Below are 14,100 nucleotides of genomic sequence, written 5' to 3'. Positions count from 1 at the left end.
CCTCAGGCAGGAAGCATCTTTGTCTCCATCTGAGCACGGCAGCAGCGAGTCGCACTCGCGCACATTTTTCCTGCTAACACCCAAAACAACAAAGAAGCTCCAGCTGTGCGACGGCGAGCGCGTGTGTGTCATTCAGCCAAAGTAAAGCTCGTGCGTCTGCGTGTGAGAATATTTTCCTCTGAAGAAGAATCCGCTCGTTCACAAAGGGTAACCAGCTGTGTTGACAGAAGCAGCTCATTCTCCTTTCTCCCCCCTCTCATCCTTCTTCCTCCGTTTATTCCACACAGACACACACCTACATCCACGCACGCACAAACACTCTCACCAACACTCGGCAATGAATCTTGTCAGTTTTAATAAACGGTTACATCTTTCAGGCCGCTGACGTCGCAACGAGCGCCGGATCAGAGCAAGGGTGGAGCGGGGACGTCCTCCCGCTGAACAACATCAAATCAAACTGAACTCTGACTCCTCTCCGAGCTCCGTGGGAAGGTGCACGAGGAGGGACCGCCGGTGCACGGATGTAATGCCCGAGAGACGAGTGACAGTGTGATGAACAGATTAGAAGAAATGAGAAGAAACAAACGACTCAGCAGTTTCATCATGTCTGAGATGTGTGTGCTCTTATCTGTGTGAGAAGCAATTTCAGCCTGGCTTATGTTTGTTGGAAGGGGTTAATCCTGCCCCGTCGGAGCCTGACAGGTTTGATTTACAGTCCAGTGTCGTACTTCCAACGCTTCATGTTTAGTGTTGTTTCCCAGCCCAGACTTGAAATCTAAGAGGAAATGACGTGGACCTCCCTGCAAGAACTTGCCTCTGCCCTCTTAGTGGTAACACGAAAACAGTGAAGTTGGAAACGCAGGATGAACGCAGCGCTGCAGCCAGCTTGGTTCAAACCTGACTTTAAAAGCTTTAAAAATAGTTTAAATGTGCAGCCACAGATCAGACGAGCCAGCAGCAAACATGAAGCACAATTACACATCCAGACTGGCCACAGTCATGGAGGTCCAGCAGGCGACAGGCACATCACTAACAGATGTTTTAGGCTACAGATGTTTGTCATTTGGACGACGTAAAGAATTAGAAGAAAAGCTTAACGTAAAGTTAAAGCAACCGCTGTTCTTTCCATCTTCAGATTAGGCTGAGCTCAAGGTTTAAGGTCAGATCCAGAAATAAGTGCTGCTCAAAAATAGTAATGGATTACACATTACTCTTTTAATGTAATCAACAGAGATGGGCAGTAATGCGTTACTGTAATCAGATTACTTTTTTCAAGTAACGAGTAAAGTAAGGGATTACTATTGCAAAAACAGTAATTAGATTACCGTTACTTTCCCGTAGGAACGCTGCGTTACTGCGTTACTAAAACCGTGATTTTTTGCGAGAATGTCTCATGACAGTGACGTAAGCGAGTGCGACGTTCGTGACAACAGCTGTGTGCAGATCAACAATGGATCATATATCGAGTGCAGAGAGAGTATGAGCGTGCAGCGTTTAAAGCGTGGAAGTACTGACCTTACTTTGAGTTTGATTCCATAAAAAGTGACAAAAACATTAGTGTCCGTTGTGCGTGGGAAGAAAACTTCTTTTTACAGCGAAATAAACCCTAAACTTCCAAACAAGCAGCGAGTAGCTACGACGTAATGGGAAACTCACAGAGAAACTGCGGATTCTTCCACTGACCGCTGCACACCTGCACCAGGGTAACCCTCCGCCTACCCCACTCCTGCTTTACAGGTGAAAATAGAGCAACAGGACCGCTAGTCTTTGACTTTATTTATTTTCTGCTGTGTTTTACTTGCATCTATTTGAAAGACTGAGTGTAAACACACAAAATATTTTATTTTATGTGCTGGAATGTGCAGAAAATAGGTTTAAATGTTAAACTAATTTCTTCCAGTCAGAGAATGTTGCAGATAATTAAATTTTTGCTTGATGCATAAAGTTAAAAGATTAAAACTAATAAAACAAGTTTTAAAAAGAGACTTTTCCATTTGATTACATTTTGTATGATGATTATGCAGAAAAAGTAGAATTGGGCTGAAAGATCTATCACTTTATCACCTATTCAGGTTGGAAATCGTGTTTTTAAAAAGTAACTAAGTAATTAAGTAATTAATTACTTTTGAAAATAAGTAATCAGTAAAGTAACGGGATTACTTTTTGGGGAAGTAATCAGTAATTAGTTACTTATTACTTTTTTTAAGTAACTTGACCAACACTGGTAATCAATTAAATTACTTTCTCAAGGGAATAATTAAGTAATGTTCTTACTTTTGCACCTCTCATGTGATGACCGTGGGCCACGTGGCGTGTCTTATCATTAGCAGTTAACAGCAAAACCTTCAGGCTACAGTCGCACAGCGAGACAAATTACAACCCTAATGAGGACACACACGAGAGAAACAGACTGCAAAGCTGAGCTCGGACACAGAGGCTGTAAAGCAGACACGTACAGGTAGAAATGAAGGTTTCAGTAAAGTCATCACCTGCTGCAGGTCAGGCTCTGGCTGCTGGGCTGAGTCTGCACACAGCTTTAACATCACTGCTAGTTTTGCATTAGCAGCACTGGAGCCGTTTCAGTCCTGGATGCAGTCTGCACTTTCATTGTGCAGTAGCAACATAAGCAGTGTCCTCATCTCCCTTCATCAAAAGTTTAAGACACCACCGTTTCCCTGCAGATGAAGTGAAATCAGGTCCAAGTAGCAGAAGGAAAAGAACGCCGTCTCCCTCATGCAAAGAGGTTTTTGTGTTTGTGTTTAATATTTTAATTCTGTGACATATTAAATGCAATGAAAGCGCGAAGTTAAAGCCTCAGAGAATTACATTTAGCCTGCAGAGAGGATACATGCGGGCTGTGCCACCTTCATTATAAGGCTGACATATGTTTATCAGCTCATGCAGCTTTTTACAGGCAAAAAACAATAAACACTAGTTCATGGAGCAGCCTTAGTAGAAGTGGGAATCACCATACATCCCATGATACGATATTATTGCAATTTTTTTAAATATTTTGCGATATTCAGATTCTGTACATAAAGGTAAACTTTATCAATCATCATTTTCTCTAATATCAAAGTCTCACACTCAGTCTTTCTCTCATTTCAGTTTGATTGTTGACAAACTGAACGGTTTGTATTACAGTCTAGTCCAACTTAACTGAACAACCATCTGGTACAATTATAGCTATTCTGAACTATGCAGTTTATGAAAACTATGCAGCCCCTTCAGCAACTGAAGAATTTGAAAGTAAATTAAAACAAAATATAATTTTACATTAAATAAAAAAGTTTTAAACTTAATTAAAATAAAACATGTCTTAAATTAAAATAAGTAAACTGTCATGTTTATTAAACACATTTGGACAGTGAAGGAATGTCAGGATTCTTGCTCAGAAAAAGGATCAACATGTTCTGAAGTCAGAGCACAAAAACCTTTTTGTAACAAAGTATCGATTTCTGCTGTCCCTGTATCCATACATTATTAGCAAACAAAATATCACCATACTACAAAGTATCGATTTTCCCCCCACCCCTAAACCTTAGTAACAAAAGTAACAACATGATTGTAACTGTAATCTGATTTTAGTAGCCTGTAGTAAGTATTGAAGATGCTACATCAGTCATCAGATTATCACCGTGTTCACGTCACATGAAGCAGCGGCTTAATTTTAGAGGCGAGCAGACTGTGAGGAGACAGTGTAAAGTAATGTGAAGTGATGAGGACAGGATTGTGTGTGTGTGTGTGTGTGTGTGTGTGTGTGTGTGTGTGTGTGTGTGTGTGTGTGTGTGTGTGTGCTGACGTCAGCAGCTCTCGGCTCACTGAGTTGCCATGGTGACCGGTTGGCTGTGTTTCGGATGCCCTGTGGCTCGGCGCTCTTCTTGGCTCAGTCCGAAAGCCCGCTCTCTGTTTACTACATTTACAGCGTGCCATTTTATCTGAGTGTCCCACTTCTGAGGCCGTAAATGTAGGTGGATATTTATACCGCCCTAAAAATAAATCCACGGCAGGATACAAAAAGCAGCACACAGACACAGTTCCTGCTCACCGTCCTCTCCCACACCATTAAACAAGCATCTCCTCTGCTCGCAGCGAAGCAGCTCGAGGAAATGAGATTCGTTCCAGAGGCCGAGGCAGAGCGAGGGCGACGCTCGCCTCTCCGAGTGCGCCTCTTTCTGTCTCTCTCTGGAGCTTTAACCTTTCAGCCTCATATATATGACAGTTAAATAATTATTGGAACAGGCAGAGCGGTTTTATTCCAAACACTAGCAGGAAGTGATGGTGGTCAGAGCCGAGCCGGCCGGCCGCATCAGAAATCCAACGTGACGACAGTGACTCCAAACGGCCGCGCTGAAGCTGGACATGGAAGAAAGGAGGGGAAGTCAGGCATCTGAGAATGAAGACAGGGCTGCAGTCTCTCAGGGAATCTTCAAGGCTGTGAAAACTGTCAGACTGTAGACTAACAAATGAAAGGAGTGTGAAAAAGGAAAGGCCAGGCAGCTTATCAACAGCACCATGAAGTTAGCACACATCACTGACGAGCTGTGAAACTGACAGTATTTCCTCAACAGTATGAAACGTGTGATGTGACACTCTCATCATTATTCACTGTGAATGCTAACTGCACTTTAACAAAACGAGGCCTTCCTCTGAGAGTCTGTGTTCACACCGCTGTGTGACGTCTTCATCAAAGCTCGCAGGATCTGACTTTCTCCTTCTGTTCCAGCATCAACGGTTAGCAACGTGAGCTAACATTAGCTTAGACACATCCAGTCATCACTAGCATCGGCAGCTGGTCATTTTTCAACACGAGCCGTTAGCTACTGTAACATTAATCACTAGTCGTCAACATTATTTTACAATCGTTTGTTAACAAACGTATAAAAAGAGCAGAATCGAATATCAGCAGATGAAGAAGCTTCAGCACCAAAAACTCTGAATTGTCGCTGTTGGCCTCATGTGAACGTTCTCCAGCCGGTAATCAGACACATGGTTATGGAGTCAGTGTGAGAGTCTTATCAGTGCCCAGTGTTGCCAACTCCTCAGTAAGGAAAATCGCTATGGGCTGTCCTAAAAGTCGCTAGAAGTCACTAAATGACGTCATCACCTAATTTGCATAATTGGTCATGCTAATGTAATTGTAACCTACGCTATTGGAGAGAGAAATAACATCGTGGACGAGACATAAAGTGAGTAAAAAACGTCCTAAAAGCATTTAGAGTTTATTTATAACTACAAATTAAATTTCTTTTAGCAATTATTGTTTTTTAATGTCACAATTCCAACCCTGCTCCTTTATCCGGGCTTGGACCGGCAAAAGTGACCCGAAATAGGCACTCTGGTGGAGTTACTGTGTGTGTGTGTGTGTGTGTGTGTGTGTGTGTGTGTTTATAAGTAGTTTTAAACCTCGTGATCCACAAAACAGCATAAGAGTAAAAGAAGAACTGACTGCGTTACAGTCAGTGTGGAGCAGAGGCTTCGCTCATGCGCGATTCATTTGCAGTTTGGACGCACAGGTGTGAACATCTCCTGCCCTGATAGCAGCGGGGGGAGGACTATCCTCTGCCCGTGAGCGCTTTGGCACGGGTGAGGTGCTCATGGCAGCACCGCTGCTTGTTGAGAGTAAGAGCAACACGCTCTTTCACATCAAAAAGACGTCATAAATAAGTCTCCAATAACACCAGAAAAAGTCGCCAGATTTGTCGCTTTTTAGGAAGAAAAGTCGCTAAGGGGTCTGAAAACTCGCTAAATATAGCGACAAAGTCGCTAAGTTGGCAACACTGTCAGTGCCTCGCGAGGAAACGTATCCCCTGAACCTCGGAGCACGGAGTCAGATTTGGAGTATTTAATGATCACTCAGATCAACACGTCAGCAGTTTAACATTATTATTAAGCAGTGATGTCACAGTGAAACCTTTGCAGCAAACTGGTTTTAACTTTAATGTCTGCTGTGCAAATGTGACTTTGAGTCGTTTCAAATATTACTGTGACTGCTGTGCCTGAAGACACCTTAAGCTGCAGGACTGGCAGTGTGTGTGTGTGTGTGTGTGTGTGTGTGTGTGTGTGTGTGTGTGTGTGTGTGTGCGCGTGCCCTCTCACAGGGCTTTAATTATTTTCATGTCTAGGTTAAAATACTGAGTGGTCTGGTATCATTTTCTCAGTTGAGTTTATTTTCTTGCTGTTTGCAGCGTGGTCTGTAGGAGAGGTCTGCTTTGTTATACAATACACACACACACACAGACACACACACACACACTCTTCAAGGTCCCAAGGCTCTGATCGTGTCACAGATATGATCAGAGGCAGTAACTGTTGATAATGAATTTGGCAAACTTTAGCGTCCATCAAAGTGAAAAATCCCATTACGACCCCATACCGCTTTGGGCTCCGCCTCCACAAAAGGACGTCGTGCTGCTGCTGACGCTCCACAGGAAAGCAGACCATCGTCAGTTTCTTCTTTTTTGAATGGAGAGCATTTAGCTCTGGTAAAAACTGATATTTCATATTTAATATTGAAGTTCAACAGTACAGCTGCCCAAGTGCTGCATAATAAACAAACACAGTAATACTATTTATAAGTTCTGAACCTGCATTGACTGGATAAGCATCACACTGACAGTGGTTATAACAGGTCTCAGAGGACATATGACTGAATTATTTTCATGGGGACAGAAAAATACTCTACCCTGCTTTTTTCCACATATCACACTCAGACGTCTGACTGACATTTACCTTCTGCAGAAACCGCCAACATGGGGGCGGTCAGCGAGATATACCTCGGCTACACAGCATGCGTCTGACATTCATCACGTCAGCTTTGTCACCTTCAGTCCATGTAACAGCCACGAGTGTCATTATTAGAAATAAGCTGTCATAAAGTATTAAAACAGGATTTCGTTTGGGAGTTTTCATAATAAATTTAGATTCTTTAATGTTTTTATTCACATAAAAAATCCCAAAAAAGAACTTTAATTTGAACCATTTTAGACGCACAACATGACGACGACGTCGATGAGAAGAGGAAACCAGTGTCGATCAGTTCCTCCTAATAAAACAACTCAAAGTTATTTTTCTATAATTTAGAACAAAAATTATGAGGACTTTAAAAGTGCAAAAAGTGCCCAAATTCTAATGAGACAACATGTAGGAAAAGTTAAGATGAGTTAAACTCACTTCTTTGAATTCTCGTCTCATTCTTTCCCCACAAGCTCCCACTCAGCTTGTCTTTCCACTGTGTTAGGCTCTTTCCCCTGACTGTTTTTTAAGTGCCACTCTGAATAAATAAATGCTAAATCACCCGTTCTCGATGTGGTAATTCAAAGCATCGAGGGCCCGAGTGCATTTTAAGGAAAGATGTGGAGGCACAGACTTTCTCACGGATCCAGCTCCAGGCACAAAAACACGATAAACAGCTCCAAAAAGTGAGATGTGAAATGTGAAATTTCTAACAATCAGGAAACAATGGTGCAAAAAACACGTTTCCTCAAATTATGCAAAGTAAAGCGAAAGATATTCCCCGAGAGCAACAGGAGGAAACAGATTCACGGCCCACACTCGTACACTGACTATGTAAAGGTCAACAAGAAGCCCGTGTTCGCCGTATGACGGACAAATTAATGGGTGTTTATACACACAGGAGCATCACATGGATATGCAGAAGACAAAGTTACTATATACAGCAATGCACACACACAGCATGAAGACATCAGCAACACACTCATGAACTCTGACATCAATAAACTCCATGAAAATGTACTTTTCTGATGACTGCAGGCCGTTCAGGAGGGAGGGGGAGTATTAATGTGTGTACATGAATGTGTGTGTGTGTGTGTGTGTGTGTGTGTGTGTGTGTGTATGAACTGAATTTATATTCCCACAGCAATCAGAGCACTGGGGGCAGTGACGCCCATGCTGGGCGAGCCCGTTCTCACTCCCGAGGCGTAACACGCCGATGTTTTGTCACGTCCCGCGGCGTTCCTGATGAACGCAAAAGGAGACCTTCGGCGTTCTTATGGTACGCGGCGGGTTATGGCTGAAATCCAGTGCAATGATGCTCCCGCGGTAATAGACGTTCCAGCCCTGTATTCCAGCCCTAAACCTAACCTTATCCCTAGCCCTAACCATAACCTTTTTCCTGATCTTAACCAGGACTTTAATGATGTTAAATAGCGTGTTTCTAAGCGATTTGAAGAAAAAGAGCGAACATGTGTAGACTGAGTCCATACGGTTCTCATATTTCCTCATTTTTCCGAGGTCGTCATTTAGGAACGTGGTGGGTAGCCGAAAACGTAATATGTTGACGATTTGTCACCTAGCGTAAAATGTTACGCTTTGGGAGTGAGAACGTGTTGGCTGGGCGAGTGGCTCCAGGAGATCCCAGGAACAACATCCCAGATTCCTGTCCAGAGGAGCGCAGTCCAAGGAACAGCAAAGATCCTCAAGCTCCCAGCTGAGTGTGTGGGTCATGAAAAGCTTCAAACAGCTCATTCTGTTATTGACTCTGTCATTTATTCGATCGGATGATCAAAGTCTGAAGAAACCAGACATATTCAACAGGGAAGAACAATACGCAGCCTGGCGCCTCCTCCTCGTGCTGCTCACCAGCAGGTCACACGCTGCTGTGGGACGGCATCACATTTTTCAACCTGTGCAGATCAGTGTGGCTGTGCTGGTCACTCTGGCATGAACGGGATGCTAAGATGATCCCAAAAGTGTTCAATGGGGTTAAGTCAGGATGGCAGGCAGGCTATTCCATCCTCCCTCCCAAATTCTGAGACTGCTCTGTGGGGGCAAACGTTGTCTTCTTGGAGGATCACATACTGTGGAGATACGGGAATGCCACCGGTTGCAGAATCTCATCTGGACATGTTTCTGTACTGAGATTACCTCCGATGATGACAAGCCTCGTTTTCCACTGAGGGAGATGCCCCCCACTAAAAGCTGTTACCCTATCAGCACAGCAATCAGCCACACCTCTCCACAGTTTGACACTACAGTCCAACTGTGAGCTAGCTGGCTAACTTAGCTACCTGGTGCTAGCTAGCTTAGTTACCTAGCTGAAACCCCCAGACGCAGATATCTACTAATTAGTGCTCAAGAGCTTTTACAGACTTCCTTGCTTAGTACAACATTTGTTAGTCTCATTCTTTTGATTCTTGAAGTGCTAAAATGAATTTCCCATTACAATTATTTACAGTCTGAGTCATTATGCTTGAAACCAGAGAGAAGAAAAAACGGTTTTAAATATTTATTCTCTTCCATCAAACTATACGAATAAATACTGTGACTGTTTTTGACCCAGAAATGATGCGCTGAGTGTTAAGAGCAGTCTGCAGCCTCGCAGGGATTACTGCACATACACCGAGCTCATTATCAGGAACTCTGGCCAAGATTCAGGATAAATAAAAATAACAGGATGGAAACAATAAGAAAGAGATGGATGTGGAGACGAGTGATGGAGAAAGATCTGCAGGATATTCCTCCTGGTTATCCATCGGAGATATTCTGTTTAACAAAACGCAGCAACCCAAAATCGATAAGCTGACATTTCCAAAGCAAACAGTGAACACATTCACTCAAACACACACACACACACACACACACATTTATGTATTTGTTTCTCGAGCCGTCGCAGCACTTTTCACCCCTGTGAAGAAGTGGAAGGCCTGTGCCCTGAGATGAGTGGGCAGCAGCTGAAAATCTGCGATGCATGTACTCAGAGAGAGAGCAGCAACAACCCAAACAGATTAAATACCCTCGTAGTTACAGAGCAGCAGGTTTACCAAAGAAATAATATGTTTACATGCAAAGCAGCACCGCAAACAGCTTTCAGCAACATTTTAATTACGTTTACACCAAATCGAGTCGCTTCTCTTAAATAACCCTTTTATACTTTGTTTAATTTATAATTAGCCTCATGCGGGCATCGCACCGAGCCACGCTGCCTGCTTTCACATATTTGTCACCTTTGGCATGCTGAGTGTCAAAACAACTGAAAACCGATGTGTAAAGCACTTACAGTCACACTTAATCTAATGTAGGCATGTTCTAAGCACGAAACGTGTGGGAATAAATTCTAAAGTGTCTAAAATGTTAAATGCACACCTTTCCAAACCAAACTGATCCTTTATTGGATGCAGGAGCACAGAAAATGTCTGCTAACCACAGCTGTGTCCTCTGAAAGTCTGTCATCCTTTTGATGGCATAATAATAGATGCAACAGTTTTAAAGAGTTACCCACAGAGGTGTATGACGCATGTCAGAACACCTGCATCCATTGTTTCCCGCCCTCCAGGAGAAACCTGATGGCTGTCAACATGTCAGGCCTCCATCATTAGACTCTCAGAAAAGCTCCAGTCTCATTAAGTTTGTACATCCCAGCAACGGTTCCCTCAACACTTCCTGTTTCTGTAAACAAGTTTTGTTTGTGAGGTTCAGCTACGCAGCGAACCTTCCCGCAGAGCCCACTAAACACTGGACGTCAGATAGACGCGTTTATAGTGGGTCCGTTGGTCCATCACCAGGTCTGGACATCTATACAAACTAGGTCCACAATTTGGATGTCCAATCATGACCCAACTTGGACGTCAATATGAGGTTTAACATTTAGACTGGGTCATTTTTTTGATGTCCATGAACGGTGGAGAGAATTTACATGATTAATAAATGTAATTTCTTTAACCTCCGAGGACCTGGCGTCCACATATGTGGACATCACATTTTGGGTCGTCTAGACCAAAATACAAAATAAAATAAGTTTTGCTCTACAAGGGCCTGAATCCACTTACAAGAACATCATATCGCCACTGTTCTATCAAAATTTTAAACAAATGCAAATGAAAACAAATTTTAAACAAATATGTGAATCAGGTAATTCTTTGTTTTTACATTCATCAGGTGAGTTTTCTCCAAGCACGACATCCCGGTGTACTTCAGACCCAGCAACACACTCAGACAAAAACTGGTTCACCCGAAAGACAAAACGCCAAAACACAGACTCAACAATGTGGTGTTTGCTGTACAGCAGCGAGGAATGCCCAGACCTCTACATCGGAGAGACCAAACAGCCACTTCACAAGCGCATGGCACAACACAGAAGAGCCACCTCCACAGGACAAGACTCAGCTGTCCATCTGCATCTTAAGGTCAAAGGTCACTCTATGAGGATGCCAATGTTCACATTTTGGACAGAGAGGACAGATGGTTTGAAAGAGGAGTGAAAGAAGCATCTATGTCCACTGTGAGCGACCATCTTTGAACAGAGGCGGTGGTTTACGACACCAACTCTCTGCCATCTATAATCCAGTTTTGAGTTCCCTCCCCAGACGCCTTAACGCCCACTCACATCCTGGGCCATCTGACCTCAGGACATCACATGATAAGGTGGGGCCAGGTTTCACAATGAACTCACCCGAAACTCTGGCTGATTGGGACCCACACCCAGTTTCACACCTTGGCTCAGGCGATTAGAGGATCATCAGGGGGTCCTTTTGTCCCTCTGTGGGGGGAAACTCCCACTAGGTTTAAATCTGGGACTCTCCACCATTTGACCTTAGAACTGAAGAAGCTTCTCGGATGAAGGTGAAACGTCTTCAAGTAACTTAAAGAAGTCCAGACGCTTTTCTTTGCAAGCTCCTTTGACTACGATGACCTGGATGACTGAGAACCTTCACAGACACCATCCACCCTCTGGAAACACGGCAGTGCAGAGCTTATAGAAGCGTTATAAAAACGACGTCCACAGTGAGTCAAAGATTGACACTGAAAATAAATATAAATAGCCCGTACACGGAGGTCACACGGACGTCAACACTAGACGTACAGCAGACGTTACAAAACAACCTTTCAGTGGACCAAAATCGTCCAAAAATGCCTTTTAAAAGACGTCACTCGGACGTCACTGTGCGCACTGGGAGGTTGTGTGTGGTTTGGTTGGAAGTAAAAAGTAAAATGTCACAGGTAAAAAAAGAAAGCCTTTTCAGCTAAAGACAGCAGCAGTGCTCTGTGTTCCAGCGGCGCGCTCTTTTTGACACCTTCAGCTTTTATTTATTACTTCTTCGATCAGCACGAAGCACCAGCGTCCACATTGTGAAACTGTAAAAGGGGACATAACAGTGACAAAGTGAGACAAACACAGACAGAAGAGAAGGGAAGAGAAAGGATGAGGGAGCCAGGAATGGAAGAATTAGCCCTCTGGGCAAAGCAGCTATCATTGGCTCTCAATATGCATCTGATGGTTTATTGATCGGTCCCTGCACTGAGCTCTGTGAGCCACAAAACACTGACAGAGAGGAAGATGGAGGGATAAAGCATGAGAGGGAAGTGTAAGCTGAGGGAGACAGAGAGTGAGGGTGATGGAGTGAAAGGCGATGATGGGGGTGAAAGGAAAGAAAAAAGGACAAATTTAAAAAACTGTATGGATACATGGACAGATGGTGGAGGGATAAACATCCTGAACTGCAACGCGATCACTGACATTTCAATCATAGGACTCGTTTGAACACATTTCCTCCTTCTGTCTCTGGAAGCTGCAGTAAAAAATGAAGAAAGCGCCATAAAGTTAATGGAGAATGATCCCAAAATGTTAGATTTTGCTGTACTGTCTTTGAGACATTTCCTGTCTCTAACGCAAAGGCCATGGAGCGAGGAGCATCCCGAACATGTGGCATCGAAGCCGTCCACTGAAAACGTTATTCTGTCCTCTTAGACTGTGACAACCCTCTTACCCTTTAACCACCACTAAAAACACCAAAGCAGCAAATATCAAACCTGCAGCAACAACACATTCAGATCAAGCCTGCCGTCAGATTCATTACCTTTGACATGAAAAGGCCAAAAACTGCAGGAGTGAAATTCAACTTTACGAAGCACTGATGCAGCAAGGTGTTCGCAGGTCGCCTCTGTGGTGGCCATCTTGTTTTCTCTGTAAATAGGAGGCCGCCTCAGTTGCAGCTCTTTTATAGGCCAATCTGAATTGAGAAGGCGTGGTCTGAGAGGATTTAAAGCTGGCAGGAAATGGATAGGGGGCCATGATTGTATCATCTTAAGAAGGAGGTGGCAGAGAGTGGGTTGTATAGAGGTAATGGGAGAGATGAGGTGGCGATTACCAGGCTTAGACTGGGACATTGTGCATTAAATAAATCACTACAGATGATAGGAGAACATGAGACGGGGCTTTGTGGAGTGTGCCAGGAGGAGGTGGAGACAAGTTTAATTTTGATACGAATTGTAAACTCACTGTCTGACCCATACTCCGGAACAGTAGGAGGCAGTAACGCTCCTTTACGTTGGTTGCCAACCGCCGTTAAACACAAAGAAGAAGAAGAAGAAGAAGAAGAAAGGGGGCCATAAAGGAGAAGTGGCAGGCACAATGGGACAGAGAAGGGGAAGGCAGATATTATTATAGCATACAGAAAATAGTTGGGCAGCATAGAAGAAGCTGTAGAAGTAGAAGAGGATCTAATCTCGAGAGTAAGATCTGGTCATACAGGCTTGAATAGCACACTTAACCCTGGAGAACCCATTGACCCCGAAACCAATGGGGTTAAATTTAACCCCATTGGTTTCCCTAGAAAACCAATGAACCACAGAGGCAACCTGCGAACACCTCGCTGCACTAGTGCTTCCTAACTTTCAGGAATCACATGACAGTTAAAATTATGTCAGTACTTTTATAAAAGTCCTTCAGTTATATGGACAACTGGTGATAGAAAGAAAATAACCAAACAAACATGTTTGTTCTTCCTGCTCACTCTCGCTACCATCAGCTGATTTCAGTCTGTGAATGAGAGGAAAAGGGTGGAGCAGCCCACAGCTGAGATATGAGCATTATGTTTAGTTTGATTTTATGAAAGAACAAGTTCACTACAGTAAAATGCAAATCTTGTCCAGGACAGAAACAACCACGTTATGCTGCTAACAGAACATATGCTAGCATCTGCACAGACGGCATGCTAACGCTAAGCTAGCCAACTTTTGATAAAGCTGAGGGTTTGCAGACTCCAGCAGAGCAGCCAGAGCCTGAACTTCAAGCAGTGTTGAGTCATACTTACTAATGTGCATTTCAAACTGTTTTTGTCATTATGTTAACAAAGTTTGTCA

The 14,100-nt window shown here is 43.5% G+C and overlaps 1 long non-coding RNA gene across 1 annotated transcript; it reads right to left on the bottom strand.

Moving 5' to 3' along the window:
- Positions 1-1,387: 1,387 nt before the first annotated feature.
- LOC146517747 (uncharacterized) lies at positions 1,388-13,175 on the bottom strand. The gene is made up of 2 exons (XR_014874198.1): positions 3,541-13,175; positions 1,388-2,948 (listed from the first exon to the last, which is right to left on the bottom strand). It is a non-coding gene; the product is annotated as an uncharacterized LOC146517747 (long non-coding RNA).
- Between the last annotated feature and the right edge of the window lie 925 nt (positions 13,176-14,100).

Source organism: Neolamprologus multifasciatus, chromosome 5 (genome assembly GCF_963576455.1).
Source record: "Neolamprologus multifasciatus chromosome 5, fNeoMul1.2, whole genome shotgun sequence".
Classification (NCBI taxonomy): domain Eukaryota; kingdom Metazoa; phylum Chordata; class Actinopteri; order Cichliformes; family Cichlidae; genus Neolamprologus; species Neolamprologus multifasciatus.
This window is presented reverse-complemented; position numbering and strand designations above follow the sequence as displayed.